At 46.1% G+C, this 13,611-nt stretch overlaps 3 non-coding genes across 3 annotated transcripts; all 3 read right to left on the bottom strand.

The window, feature by feature from the left end:
* Positions 1-7,746: 7,746 nt before the first annotated feature.
* On the bottom strand, positions 7,747-7,961 carry LOC143984993 (small nucleolar RNA U3). The gene has a single exon (XR_013275314.1). It is a non-coding gene; the product is annotated as a small nucleolar RNA U3 (small nucleolar RNA).
* A 687-nt stretch (positions 7,962-8,648) lies between these two features.
* LOC143984986 (small nucleolar RNA U3) lies at positions 8,649-8,863 on the bottom strand. The gene has a single exon (XR_013275309.1). It is a non-coding gene; the product is annotated as a small nucleolar RNA U3 (small nucleolar RNA).
* A 1,046-nt stretch (positions 8,864-9,909) lies between these two features.
* Positions 9,910-10,124, bottom strand: LOC143986433 (small nucleolar RNA U3). Its single transcript, XR_013276526.1, has one exon. It is a non-coding gene; the product is annotated as a small nucleolar RNA U3 (small nucleolar RNA).
* Between the last annotated feature and the right edge of the window lie 3,487 nt (positions 10,125-13,611).

Here is a 13,611-nt window from a genome sequence, read left to right as displayed (position 1 = left end):
AAGTCTGCATGTGTCGCGCATGAGCAGCCACTGGCGCGGTGAAAAAAAACCCAGCTCCCCAGAACCGTTTCTTTCGCAGAGTTCATACAGGTAGACGTTAACTGCACGTTTCTGCTGGAGCAGCCTATCAAGCATATAGAAGGTTGAGTTCCATCGCGTCGGGCAATCGCAAATAAGACGTCTGACCGGCAGATGGTGTCGCCGCTGAATGTCAGCAAGGCGAGCCATGGCCGTGTAAGATCTTCTGAAATGGGCCGAGATTTTCCTTGCCTGCCGCAAGATGTCCTGGACCCCAGGGTATTTGACAAGGAATCGCTGCACGACCAAGTTTAAGACGTGTGCCATGCACGGCACGTGCGTGATTTTGCCCTGTTTCAATGCGCTAAGCAGATTGGCACCGTTGTCACACACCACTTTACCAACTGTCAAATTGAGCGGTGTTAGCCACTCATCTGCCTGTGAACGCAAAGCTGAAAGGAGTGCCGGGCCAGTGTGGCTCTTTGCTTCCAGGCACAACAGACGCAGCACGGCATGGCAACGTCTCACCTGGCATGTGGAATAGGTTCTGGGGAGCTTGGGCGGTGCAGTGGAAGAGACGCTAGCAGCGGAAAAGGAGGAGGCAGCTGAGGAGGAGAGGGAGGAGGATGGAGTAGGAGGAGGAGAAGAAGAGTCAGGCCTGCATGCAATCCGTGGCGGTAAAACCAAATCTACACGGGTGCCACGGGTTACATGCTTGACGGCCGTCAGAAGGTTCACCCAGTGGGCAGTAAAACTGATATACCTTCCCTGCCCGTGTTTGCTAGACCACGTGTCTGTGGTCAGATGTATCTTGGCACCGACACTGTGTGCCAGAGATACATTCACTTGCCGCTGAACATGGCCATATAGCTCTGGGATGCCCTTCTCTGAGAAATACTTCCTTCCTGGGACCTTCCATTGTGGTGTTCCAATGGCCACAAATTTGCGAAAGGCCTCCGAGTCCACCAGTTTATATGGCAGTAGTTGGCGGGCTATGAGTTCTGACAAGCCAGCCGCCAACCGTTGGGCAAGAGGGTTATCCGGCGTCATCATTTTTTTACGCTCAAACATTAGGCCCACGGAAGCCTGCCTTTTTGCAGAAAAATGTGAGCTTGGCGTGATGGAAGGTGGAGTGGAGGACAATTGTGAGGAGAGAGGAGAAGGAGAAGTAGAAGACGAGGCTGGACGGTGAGAGCCTGCAGTGTGGCTTTGTGTGTTCCGTTGCTCCCACTGGGCTCGGTGATGGCTGCTCATGTGCCTTCTTAAGGCGGTCGTCCCTAGGTGAGTATTGGGCTTACCGCGACTAACGCGTTGACTGCAAAGATTGCAGATGGCAACGCTATTGTCAGCAGCGGACACGTTAAAAAAAGCCCACACTGCGGAGCCATGTGCCGGTGTCCTGGGAGCGCCAGATGTGACCGTACATGGTCGATGACTCGCTCCTGATACATTTGCAGTCTGCTTTGTCCCTGCTGTGCAATGTAAGTCATTGCTGCTTCTCCTCCCTATCTGCTGGTCCATATCTCCCTCTGAACTCCCCTCCTCTTCCTCTCTTGTGGGCACCCACGTGACATCACTAGACACGTCATCATCAACGTCACCTTCCCCACCGCTATAAGTAGAGTAGGCAGCAACACCGGGGACCAACCTCCTCCTTGGGCTGATCTGGGTACTGGCGTCAGACTGCTGAGTAGCGCTTGTTGCTACCTCCTCTTCCTGATCCAATACCAAGAGTGGCTGCGCATCAGAAATGTCCTCTTGATATGGATCGGAAAATAATTCCAGTGACTCAAGCGGAAGGTATGTGGTGGTGGTGGTGGTGGTCGTGTTGTTGGTGGTAGTGTCTTTGGGGGTGCACATAGCAGAGAGTGAAGAAGAGGGTGCAGATCGAGAGGATGAGGAGGGTGCAGAAGAATAAGGCTGAGTGAGCCACTCAACCAAGTCTGGTGCGTCCTTTAAAGTAATTGAACGCACCTTCTGCAACTTCCCACTTTGGCTCAAGGCTGTTGCTCCTGCCCTACCCCTACCACCCCTGCGGAAGGGCCTGCCTCTTCCTCTGCCTGTCATTTTTTAAATCACCCTGTGACAAAACTCTTAGTCCCTATACCGCTGAAGGACTGCTGCAGTATAGGGCAGCGGTCAGCAGTAGTGCACGTCAACCCTATGTATTGTGGACCGATAGCGGTCCTTACAGAACAGCAGACTGTACTGCACTCAGGCCTATGTACCGTAGCACCCTATACCAAGTTACCAGTCCTTATAAAAACTTTTGTGGACCAAGCAGGTTGTGTGTTAGTGATTAGCAGACTGTACGTCAGTCCCTATACCAATGAAGGACTGCTGCAGTATAGGGCAGCGGTCAGCAGTAGTGCACGGCAACCCTATGTATTGTGGACCGATAGCGGTCCTTACAGAACAGCAGACTGTACTGCACTCAGGCCTATGTACCGTAGCACCCTATACCAAGTTACCAGTCCTTATAAAAACTTTTGTGGACCAAGCAGGTTGTGTGTTAGTGATTAGCAGACTGTACGTCAGTCCCTATACCAATGAAGGACTGCTGCAGTATAGGGCAGCGGTCAGCAGTAGTGCACGGCAACCCTATGTATTGTGGACCGATAGCGGTCCTTACAGAACAGCAGACTGTACTGCACTCAGGCCTATGTACCGTAGCACCCTATACCAAGTTACCAGTCCTTATAAAAACTTTTGTGGACCAAGCAGGTTGTGTGTTAGTGATTAGCAGACTGTGCGTCAGTCCCTATACCGCTGAAGGACTGCTGCAGTATAGGGCAGCGGTCAGCAGTAGTGCACGGCAACCCTATGTATTGTGGACCGATAGCGGTCCTTACAGAACAGCAGACTGTACTGCACTCAGGCCTATGTACCGTAGCACCCTATACCAAGTTACCAGTCCTTATAAGAACTTTTGTGGACCAAGCAGGTTGTGTGTTAGTGTTTAGCAGACTGTGCGTCAGTCCCTATACCGCTGAAGGACTGCTGCAGTATAGGGCAGCGGTCAGCAGTAGTGCACGTCAACCCTATGTATTGTGGACCGATAGCGGTCCTTACAGAACAGCAGACTGTACTGCACTCAGGCCTATGTACCGTAGCACCCTATACCAAGTTACCAGTCCTTATAAGAACTTTTGTGGACCAAGCAGGTTGTGTGTTAGTGATTAGCAGACTGTACGTCAGTCCCTATACCAATGAAGGACTGCTGCAGTATAGGGCAGCGGTCAGCAGTAGTGCACGGCAACCCTATGTATTGTGGACCGATAGCGGTCCTTACAGAACAGCAGACTGTAACGCACTCAGGCCTATGTACCGTAGCACCCTATACCAAGTTACCAGTCCTTATAAGAACTTTTGTGGACCAAGCAGGTTGTGTGTTAGTGATTAGCAGACTGTACGTCAGTCCCTATACCAATGAAGGACTGCTGCAGTATAGGGCAGCGGTCAGCAGTAGTGCACGGCAACCCTATGTATTGTGGACCGATAGCGGTCCTTACAGAACAGCAGACTGTACTGCACTCAGGCCTATGTACCGTAGCACCCTATACCAAGTTACCAGTCCTTATAAGAACTTTTGTGGACCAAGCAGGTTGTGTGTTAGTGTTTAGCAGACTGTGCGTCAGTCCCTATACCGCTGAAGGACTGCTGCAGTATAGGGCAGCGGTCAGCAGTAGTGCACGGCAACCCTATGTATTGTGGACCGATAGCGGTCCTTACAGAACAGCAGACTGTACTGCACTCAGGCCTATGTACCGTAGCACCCTATACCAAGTTACCAGTCCTTATAAGAACTTTTGTGGACCAAGCAGGTTGTGTGTTAGTGATTAGCAGACTGTACGTCAGTCCCTATACCAATGAAGGACTGCTGCAGTATAGGGCAGCGGTCAGCAGTAGTGCACGGCAACCCTATGTATTGTGGACCGATAGCGGTCCTTACAGAACAGCAGACTGTACTGCACTCAGGCCTATGTACCGTAGCACCCTATACCAAGTTACCAGTCCTTATAAGAACTTTTGTGGACCAAGCAGGTTGTGTGTTAGTGTTTAGCAGACTGTGCGTCAGTCCCTATACCGCTGAAGGACTGCTGCAGTATAGGGCAGCGGTCAGCAGTAGTGCACGGCAACCCTATGTATTGTGGACCGATAGCGGTCCTTACAGAACAGCAGACTGTACTGCACTCAGGCCTATGTACCGTAGCACCCTATACCAAGTTACCAGTCCTTATAAGAACTTTTGTGGACCAAGCAGGTTGTGTGTTAGTGTTTAGCAGACTGTGCGTCAGTCCCTATACCGCTGAAGGACTGCTGCAGTATAGGGCAGCGGTCAGCAGTAGTGCACGTCAACCCTATGTATTGTGGACCGATAGCGGTCCTTACAGAACAGCAGACTGTACTGCACTCAGGCCTATGTACCGTAGCACCCTATACCAAGTTACCAGTCCTTATAAGAACTTTTGTGGACCAAGCAGGTTGTGTGTTAGTGATTAGCAGACTGTACGTCAGTCCCTATACCAATGAAGGACTGCTGCAGTATAGGGCAGCGGTCAGCAGTAGTGCACGGCAACCCTATGTATTGTGGACCGATAGCGGTCCTTACAGAACAGCAGACTGTAACGCACTCAGGCCTATGTACCGTAGCACCCTATACCAAGTTACCAGTCCTTATAAGAACTTTTGTGGACCAAGCAGGTTGTGTGTTAGTGATTAGCAGACTGTACGTCAGTCCCTATACCAATGAAGGACTGCTGCAGTATAGGGCAGCGGTCAGCAGTAGTGCACGGCAACCCTATGTATTGTGGACCGATAGCGGTCCTTACAGAACAGCAGACTGTACTGCACTCAGGCCTATGTACCGTAGCACCCTATACCAAGTTACCAGTCCTTATAAGAACTTTTGTGGACCAAGCAGGTTGTGTGTTAGTGTTTAGCAGACTGTGCGTCAGTCCCTATACCGCTGAAGGACTGCTGCAGTATAGGGCAGCGGTCAGCAGTAGTGCACGGCAACCCTATGTATTGTGGACCGATAGCGGTCCTTACAGAACAGCAGACTGTACTGCACTCAGGCCTATGTACCGTAGCACCCTATACCAAGTTACCAGTCCTTATAAGAACTTTTGTGGACCAAGCAGGTTGTGTGTTAGTGTTTAGCAGACTGTGCGTCAGTCCCTATACCGCTGAAGGACTGCTGCAGTATAGGGCAGCGGTCAGCAGTAGTGCACGGCAACCCTATGTATTGTGGACCGATAGCGGTCCTTACAGAACAGCAGACTGTACTGCACTCAGGCCTATGTACCGTAGCACCCTATACCAAGTTACCAGTCCTTATAAGAACTTTTGTGGACCAAGCAGGTTGTGTGTTAGTGATTAGCAGACTGTACGTCAGTCCCTATACCAATGAAGGACTGCTGCAGTATAGGGCAGCGGTCAGCAGTAGTGCACGGCAACCCTATGTATTGTGGACCGATAGCGGTCCTTACAGAACAGCAGACTGTAACGCACTCAGGCCTATGTACCGTAGCACCCTATACCAAGTTACCAGTCCTTATAAGAACTTTTGTGGACCAAGCAGGTTGTGTGTTAGTGATTAGCAGACTGTACGTCAGTCCCTATACCAATGAAGGACTGCTGCAGTATAGGGCAGCGGTCAGCAGTAGTGCACGGCAACCCTATGTATTGTGGACCGATAGCGGTCCTTACAGAACAGCAGACTGTAACGCACTCAGGCCTATGTACCGTAGCACCCTATACCAAGTTACCAGTCCTTATAAGAACTTTTGTGGACCAAGCAGGTTGTGTGTTAGTGATTAGCAGACTGTACGTCAGTCCCTATACCAATGAAGGACTGCTGCAGTATAGGGCAGCGGTCAGCAGTAGTGCACGGCAACCCTATGTATTGTGGACCGATAGCGGTCCTTACAGAACAGCAGACTGTACTGCACTCAGGCCTATGTACCGTAGCACCCTATACCAAGTTACCAGTCCTTATAAGAACTTTTGTGGACCAAGCAGGTTGTGTGTTAGTGTTTAGCAGACTGTGCGTCAGTCCCTATACCGCTGAAGGACTGCTGCAGTATAGGGCAGCGGTCAGCAGTAGTGCACGTCAACCCTATGTATTGTGGACCGATAGCGGTCCTTACAGAACAGCAGACTGTACTGCACTCAGGCCTATGTACCGTAGCACCCTATACCAAGTTACCAGTCCTTATAAGAACTTTTGTGGACCAAGCAGGTTGTGTGTTAGTGTTTAGCAGACTGTGCGTCAGTCCCTATACCGCTGAAGGACTGCTGCAGTATAGGGCAGCGGTCAGCAGTAGTGCACGGCAACCCTATGTATTGTGGACCGATAGCGGTCCTTACAGAACAGCAGACTGTACTGCACTCAGGCCTATGTACCGTAGCACCCTATACCAAGTTACCAGTCCTTATAAGAACTTTTGTGGACCAAGCAGGTTGTGTGTTAGTGATTAGCAGACTGTACGTCAGTCCCTATACCAATGAAGGACTGCTGCAGTATAGGGCAGCGGTCAGCAGTAGTGCACGGCAACCCTATGTATTGTGGACCGATAGCGGTCCTTACAGAACAGCAGACTGTACCGCACCCAAGCCTATGTACCGTAGCACCCTAGACAGACCAAGTTACCAGTCCTGATAAAGAGCTTTGTGGAACAAGTGAGTTGTGAATGATTAGCAGACTGCAGCAGAAGGGCAGCAGTCAAGTATAATATTCTTTCTATATTTGGAAGAAAGAATATTATACGTGTACAAGCCTATTACCGTACCACTGATACCAGTCCTGAAAAGAACCTTTGTGGAACTAATAGTAACAGCAAGTCTTTAAAATTATCCTCACTGCCTGACAACACTGCTTCCTGCCTGTCCCTATACAAATTGGCAAAAAAGAGTAGGCTGGAACGATTAGCTGGAACAGCTCTTTTGTGGACCTGATAGTAACAGCTAATGATGATGATGATGATGATGATGAAGAAAGACTAATCTGGCTGAGCTGTCCCTAAAATAGCAGCATACAGCGCTCTGTCCCTTTATCTAAACTGACAAAAGAAACTCAGGCTGCTGACCTAACACCTATACCAGTCCTGAAAAGAACTTTTGTGTACCAAATAGCTAGCGTTTTCTCTGTCCCTACTCCACACAGGATCCTTTCCCTACAGTGACAGAAGAAAGAATGTAAAATGGCCACCGGATCGGGTGTATTTATAGGTTAGGGGGAATGTCCAAGTGTCCATGAGCTGTCATGTCTCAATTGGTTGTCCTGTAACACATGATAAACGTGTCACGAAAGGTTAAAGTTCTTGTATACATTAAACACGTAAGTCCGCCGGGGCGAACGACGGAAAAAGGCGTTCGAACCCGCGGACGGCGAAAGTCGGAAATTCGCCGCGAAACGACCGCCGGGCGAACCGTTCGGCCATCACTACATATAAAGCACCATAATTTTTCCTTGGGTTCCGTGAGCGTTGTTTCAGTTTTGCAATTCCTCCAAGCGCATAAGCCAAAGGAAAAACATTGGCAGCTACTGCGTGTCACACTGCAAATAATCTTCCCACACAGAAGTATAATGTCATTTTTTCCTTTCCATGTGGCAATTACTAAAAAAAAAAAAAAAAAAAAAGCATAGTTTTCAAAATAGACCAAAACACAAACTTGCAAACTCAGCTGTTTTTAAAACAAAAATAGACATTTAGCATTCAAACAACCACTCTGAATGAGTTTCCACCAGCCACCTTCCCATCAGGAAAGATGACCAAGTCATCAAATGGTGGCGGCATCTGCAGAGAGCAGCACTGCCAACAGCAGTCCTAATGAGACAAGAACCCTAAAAATCATCATCGTGGAAAGTGAGTATGGACACTTTCGAGCACATTTCTCCCTTTGCATTCTACAGAAATGATCCCTGAAAGTATAGTCCTACCTTGACAAACCAAAGATTTCAGCAACATTTTAATCACTATTCCTTCAACAAATTGTGAACATGTTTGTCAACCTCCAATGTAAACTACTTGTAGAAATCAAGTAGTAATAATTAATATGCCTGTTTGCCAATGTCCTATTCTAAAGAAAAATATTTTTGCAATTCTTTTCTCTCAAATTGTAACATTTCCCTATGCCTTATATTGGCTATCTTGATTCTTTTGGATGTCTTTTTGGTAAGCCGAGCAAAGTTTTAACAGCACCTCACAGTCTTGTTCAGCGCAGTAACAGGAGAAACTAAAACACAGATGGAGTATTTTTGTTTCCACCTCTTTAAAAACAGAATGGTCTGGCATGTTTTTTTTGCTTCCGAAAGAATGATTTGTCAGGGATGACAGTATTTTCTTTATCTTTTTAACATATAAAGCACCAGAATTTTTCCTTGGGTTCCGTGAGCGTTGTTTCAGTTTTGCAATTCCTCCAAGCGCAGAAGCCAAAGGAAAAACATTGGCAGCTACTGCGTGTCACACTGCAAATAATCTTCCCACATAGAAGTATAATGTCATTTTTTACCTTTCCATCTGGCAATTACTAAAAAAAAAAGCATCGTTTTCAAAATAGACCAAAACACAAACTTGCAAACTCAGCTGTTTTTGAAACAAAAATAGACATTTAGCATTCAAACAACCACCCTGAATGAGTTCCCGCCAGCCATCTTCCCCTCAGGAAAAATGACCAAGACATCAAATGGTGGCAGCATCTGCAGAGAGCAGCACTGCCAACAGCAGTCCTAATGAGACAAGAACCCTAAAATTCATCATCGTGGAAGGTGAGTATGGACACTTTCGAGCACATTTCTCCCTTTGCATTCTACAGAAATGATCCCTGAAAGTATAGTCCTACCTTGACAAACCAAAGATTTCAGCAACATTTTAATCACTATTCCTTCAACAAATTGTGAACATGTTTGTCAACCTCCAATAGTTTCATAGTTAGTAAGGTTGAATAAAGACACCAGTCCATCAAGTTCAACCTGAGTGTCTACAATTGTCCCTATCCCTGTACATCGCACACTCACATCGGTCCCTACCCTTAAGGAGCCCACAATCCAAGGTCATATACTATGGGCAATTTTTTTGACTGAAGCCAATTAACCTACCTGCATGTCTTTGGATTGTGGGAGGAAACCGGAGTACCCGGAGGAAACCCACGCAGGCACAGGGAGAACATGCAAACTCCAGGCAGGTAGTGTTGTGGTTGGGATTTGAACCAGCGACCCTTCTTACTGCTAGGTGAGAGTGCTAACCACTACACCACTGTGCTGCCCAATGTAAACTACTTGTAGAAATCAAGTAGTAATAATTAATATGCCTGTTTGCCAAATGTCCTATTCTAAAGAAAAATAATTTTGCAATTCTTTTCTCTCAAATTGTAACATTTCTTGATGCCTTATATTGGCTATCTTGATTCTTTTGGATGTCCTTTTGGTAAGCCGAGCAAAGTTTTAACAGCACCTCACAGTCTTGTTCAGCGCAGTAACAGGAGAAACTAAAACGCAGATGGAGTATTTTTGTTTCCACCTCTTTAAAAACAGAATGGTCTGGCATGTTTCTTTTGCTTCCGAAAGAATGGTTTTTCAGTGATGACAGTATTTTCTTTATCTTTTTAACATATAAAGCACCATCATTTTTCCTTGGTTTCGGTGAGCGTTGTTTCAGTTTTGCAATTCCTCCAAGCGCAGAAGCCAAAGGAAAAACATTGGCAGCTACTGCGTGTCACACTGCAAATAACCTTCCCACATAGAAGTATAATGTCATTTTTTTCCTTGCCATATGGAAATTACTAAAAAAAAAAAAAAAAAAAAGCATAGTTTTCAAAAAAGACCAAAACACAAACATCCAAACTCAGCTGTTTTTGAAACAAAAATAGACATTTAGCATTCAAACAACCACTCTGAATGAGTTCCCGCCAGCCATCTTCTCATCAGGAAAGATGACCAAGTCATCAAATGGTGGCAGCATCTGCAGAGAGCAGCACTGCCAACAGCAGTCCTAATGAGACAAGAACCCTAAAATTCATCATCGTGGAAAGTGAGTATGGACACTTTCGAGCACATTACTCCCTTTGCATTCTACAGAAATGATCCCTGAAAGTATAGTCCTACCTTGACAAACCAAAGATTTCAGCAACATTTTAATCACTATTCCTTCAACAAATTGTGAACATGTTTGTCAACCTCCAATGTAAACTATTTGTAGAAATCAAGTAGTAATAATTAATATGCCTGTTTGCCAATGTCCTATTCTAAAGAAAAATAATTTTGCAATTCTTTTCTCTCAAATTGTAACATTTCTTGATGCCTTATATTGGCTATCTTGAGTCTTTTGGTTGTCCTTTTGGTAAGCCGAGCAAAGTTTTTTTTTTATAACAATATATTTTTATTGAAAATTTCCACAAGAATAGCAGCAAAGGATATTCAACAGCATACATATGCTCTAACTGTAATACAGAGTATAGTCATAAGCAATATAAAGTCAGCACATGAAACAATAAGTACTTAAAGTTCAACATTTCTCTAATGGAGACCAGGGACCTGCCAAAGCAAATATAGCTCTAATGGAGATCAGGGGCCTGCCAAAGCCAATGTATGTGTTACCCACTGGATGACATAAAATAATAGATCAAGATGGGCTCATCACCAATCTAGATATGTGTGTATTGAATAACCACTGGGTAGTCCTCAGAGAGTAGAGGTGAAACAGTTAGATAGGGAGTTTGCGACTCTCCGACCCGGCGCCCCTTCTGGGATCTAGCTGCACCCGAGCCAGTGGGCCGCACCCCCCCATGCTACGGGGCATGGATTTCTCCACTCTCGGGTAAGGAGCGGTACCAAAGGACTATTAAGCTACATAATAGGGATATGCATTTATACTTTATGTCCCTTATACCAGTTCAGCCACGGTTCCCATTCTGTGCAAGCCTGCCTATATTTGCCTAAGGAAGAGGCAAACATCAGTTCATAAGAAATGTGTAAGTGCGTTGTCTGTAGAATTACCGAGAGTGAAGGTGCTACCACCGACCTCCACCCCCTGGCCAACTCCAGGCGTACACTCAGGAGAATATGGGTTACAATTTTCCTTAAATGAGGAGGTAATATTTCTATGCCTAGAGATAGAATAGCTAGACCTGGGCATGGGTGCACAAGGATGCGTGAAAGTATGGATATTGTGTTAAATACGTCAGTCCATAGAGGTTGTATCACTGGGCATTCCCAAAAGATATGAATGAGTGTGCCTCTATAGCCGCAGTTCCTCCAGCACAATGGCAAGGCTTGTGGGGTATAGCAGGCTATCCTCGAGGGTGTGAGGTACCACCGCAACAGCAATTTCTGGTAAAGTTCCCACAAGTTGGCGCTTCTGGTGGTCTTGTAGGTAGAAGATATGGCAATACGCCATTGATCGTCGGTGTAAGACTTGAACAGATCCAATTCCCACGACCGCATGGAAGGGGTTTTAATAAATGTTGTTTTCTGCTGTAGAAGGCTATACATTAACGATATTCCCTTAATAGATGTAGTAGGGTTGTTGAAGTAAAGATAGACCCTCCACGGTAAAACGGTGGATGGGTCGGGAAGTGTCGATAGTAAGTGGGAGATTTGATTATAAGTAAAAATGTCGTCCGGTTGCAATCCGAATTCCAATTGTAATGTTCTAAAGGTTTTCGTGGCTGGTCCTATTTGCAATGCAGTAACTGCAGTAACACCTTTGGCCAACCATTGTTTGATTTTTAAGTTTGGGATCAGGAGTTGAAGACTGGATAGGGTTAGTGGAATGGAGTTTGAAGGAGCGTCGTCCGATGGAGTGTGAAGTAGGATTCTCCAAGCCTCTATGGCTGCCACCATAGGCATAGAAATGTTAGGGGGTAGTGTGAACATAAATCTAGCTGCTAAGAGTAGATCCAGTGGATTCCTGTAAGGACATTGGTAGACTTCCAATTCAATCCATCTAGCCTTGGCCCCGCTCAGAAACCACTGTCTGATTTGAGCTAAGCACGCTGCCAGATAGTAGTCTTTTAGAGCGATATGTCCTATACCTTCTACTAATCTGGACTTGATGAGTTTGTGAAATGCGCACCTAGCTTTTTTCCCCTGCCTTAGAAAATTATTCAGCATGGATTGAGCTTTAGTAAAGTAAATGTTTGGGGTTAGAATAGGGAGAGTGCGAAACAGATATATAAATTGGGGGAGTATTGTCATTTTAAGGGCTGCCAGTCGACCGGACCATGTTAGTTCTACTTTAGATAAAGAATGAAGTTTGGGTTCTAAATGTTGAAGAAATGCTGTGTAATTTGCCTCAGCTAATTGTGCAGTCCTAGCCGTTAGTGTAATGCCTAGATACTGTATCCCATTGGCGGTCCAAGAGTAGGGGTAGGTTTCCTCTAGGCGAGCTTGGATGGCAGGGTTGATGCCTAGGCCAAGAATGTGGGATTTGTTTTCATTAACCCTATAGTAAGATATTCGGTTGAACATAGTCAAAGTATCAGAAATCGCAGCCAGGGAAGACTCCACCTCTGTCACGATCAAGATTATGTCGTCAGCAAATAAACTGATAGCATGGCTGTCTGCGCCAACTGGGAAGCCTCTAATTTCAGGATGGCTTCTGATATATAGCTAGGGGTTCCATTAACAGGTTAAATATTAACGGGGATAACGGACACCCCTGCCTTGTGCCATTAGAAATTGCGAAAGGGGTGGACAGAACCCCAGATGCATTCACTCTAGCCGAGGGATTCGAATATAGAGCCAAAATAGCCGTGAGTATTTTACCAGCAAAACCAAAGGCTTCCAGGACTCTTGTCATATAAAGCCAGCATATGCGATCAAAGGCCTTCTCTGCGTCTAAAGTCAGAAGCAGAGAAGGCCTTTTCTGCCTTTCGGCCATGTGAATGATATTAATCATTCTGCGAGTGGCATCCGACGTCTTTCTGCCCAAGGTAAACCCCGTTTGATCCGGATGAACGATTGTAGGAATTATTTTGACTAAGCGCTGAGCAATCAGCTTAGCATATAGTTTCACGTCCGTATTGAGGAGCGATATCGGCCTAAAATTAGAGGGGGTGTCGGGAGTCTTCCCAGGCTTGGGTATAGTAACAATTATTGCTTCTAACATTTCAGGAGGGAAAGAGGCAGAGGCGGCCGCATCATTAAAGACTTTCACTAAATAGGGGGTCAGTATTGGAGCAAATTCTTTGTAATATTCCCCCCCAAATCCGTCCGGTCCCGGAGATTTATTTAGTGGTAAAGTGGCAATAACTTTGTGGATGTCGGTATCAGTAAATGGTTCATTTAGTGATTGTAGTTGGTCGGGCGTCAGTCGGGGAATGGAGATGGAGGACAGGAAGTCGTTAATCATACCTAATTGTGGTTGGTGTGTCGAAGGGTCCTGTTTAAGGTTATATAAGGATTCATAATAGGAGCTAAATGCATCAGCTATTTGTTGGGGGTGATACACTTTTTGCTTAGTCACAGGGTGAATTATGTAAGGATATTAGATTTGTGTCTGTCACCCCTCAAGTTGTGCGCTAGGAGTTTGCCTGCTCTGTTGCTGTGTACGTAGTAGTTCATTTTCACTCGTTTGGATGTTTTTTCGA

Source organism: Lithobates pipiens, unplaced genomic scaffold (assembly GCF_037356315.1).
Source record: "Lithobates pipiens isolate NorthernLeopardFrog02 unplaced genomic scaffold, aLitPip1_a1.2 Scaffold_16, whole genome shotgun sequence".
Classification (NCBI taxonomy): domain Eukaryota; kingdom Metazoa; phylum Chordata; class Amphibia; order Anura; family Ranidae; genus Lithobates; species Lithobates pipiens.
This window is presented reverse-complemented; position numbering and strand designations above follow the sequence as displayed.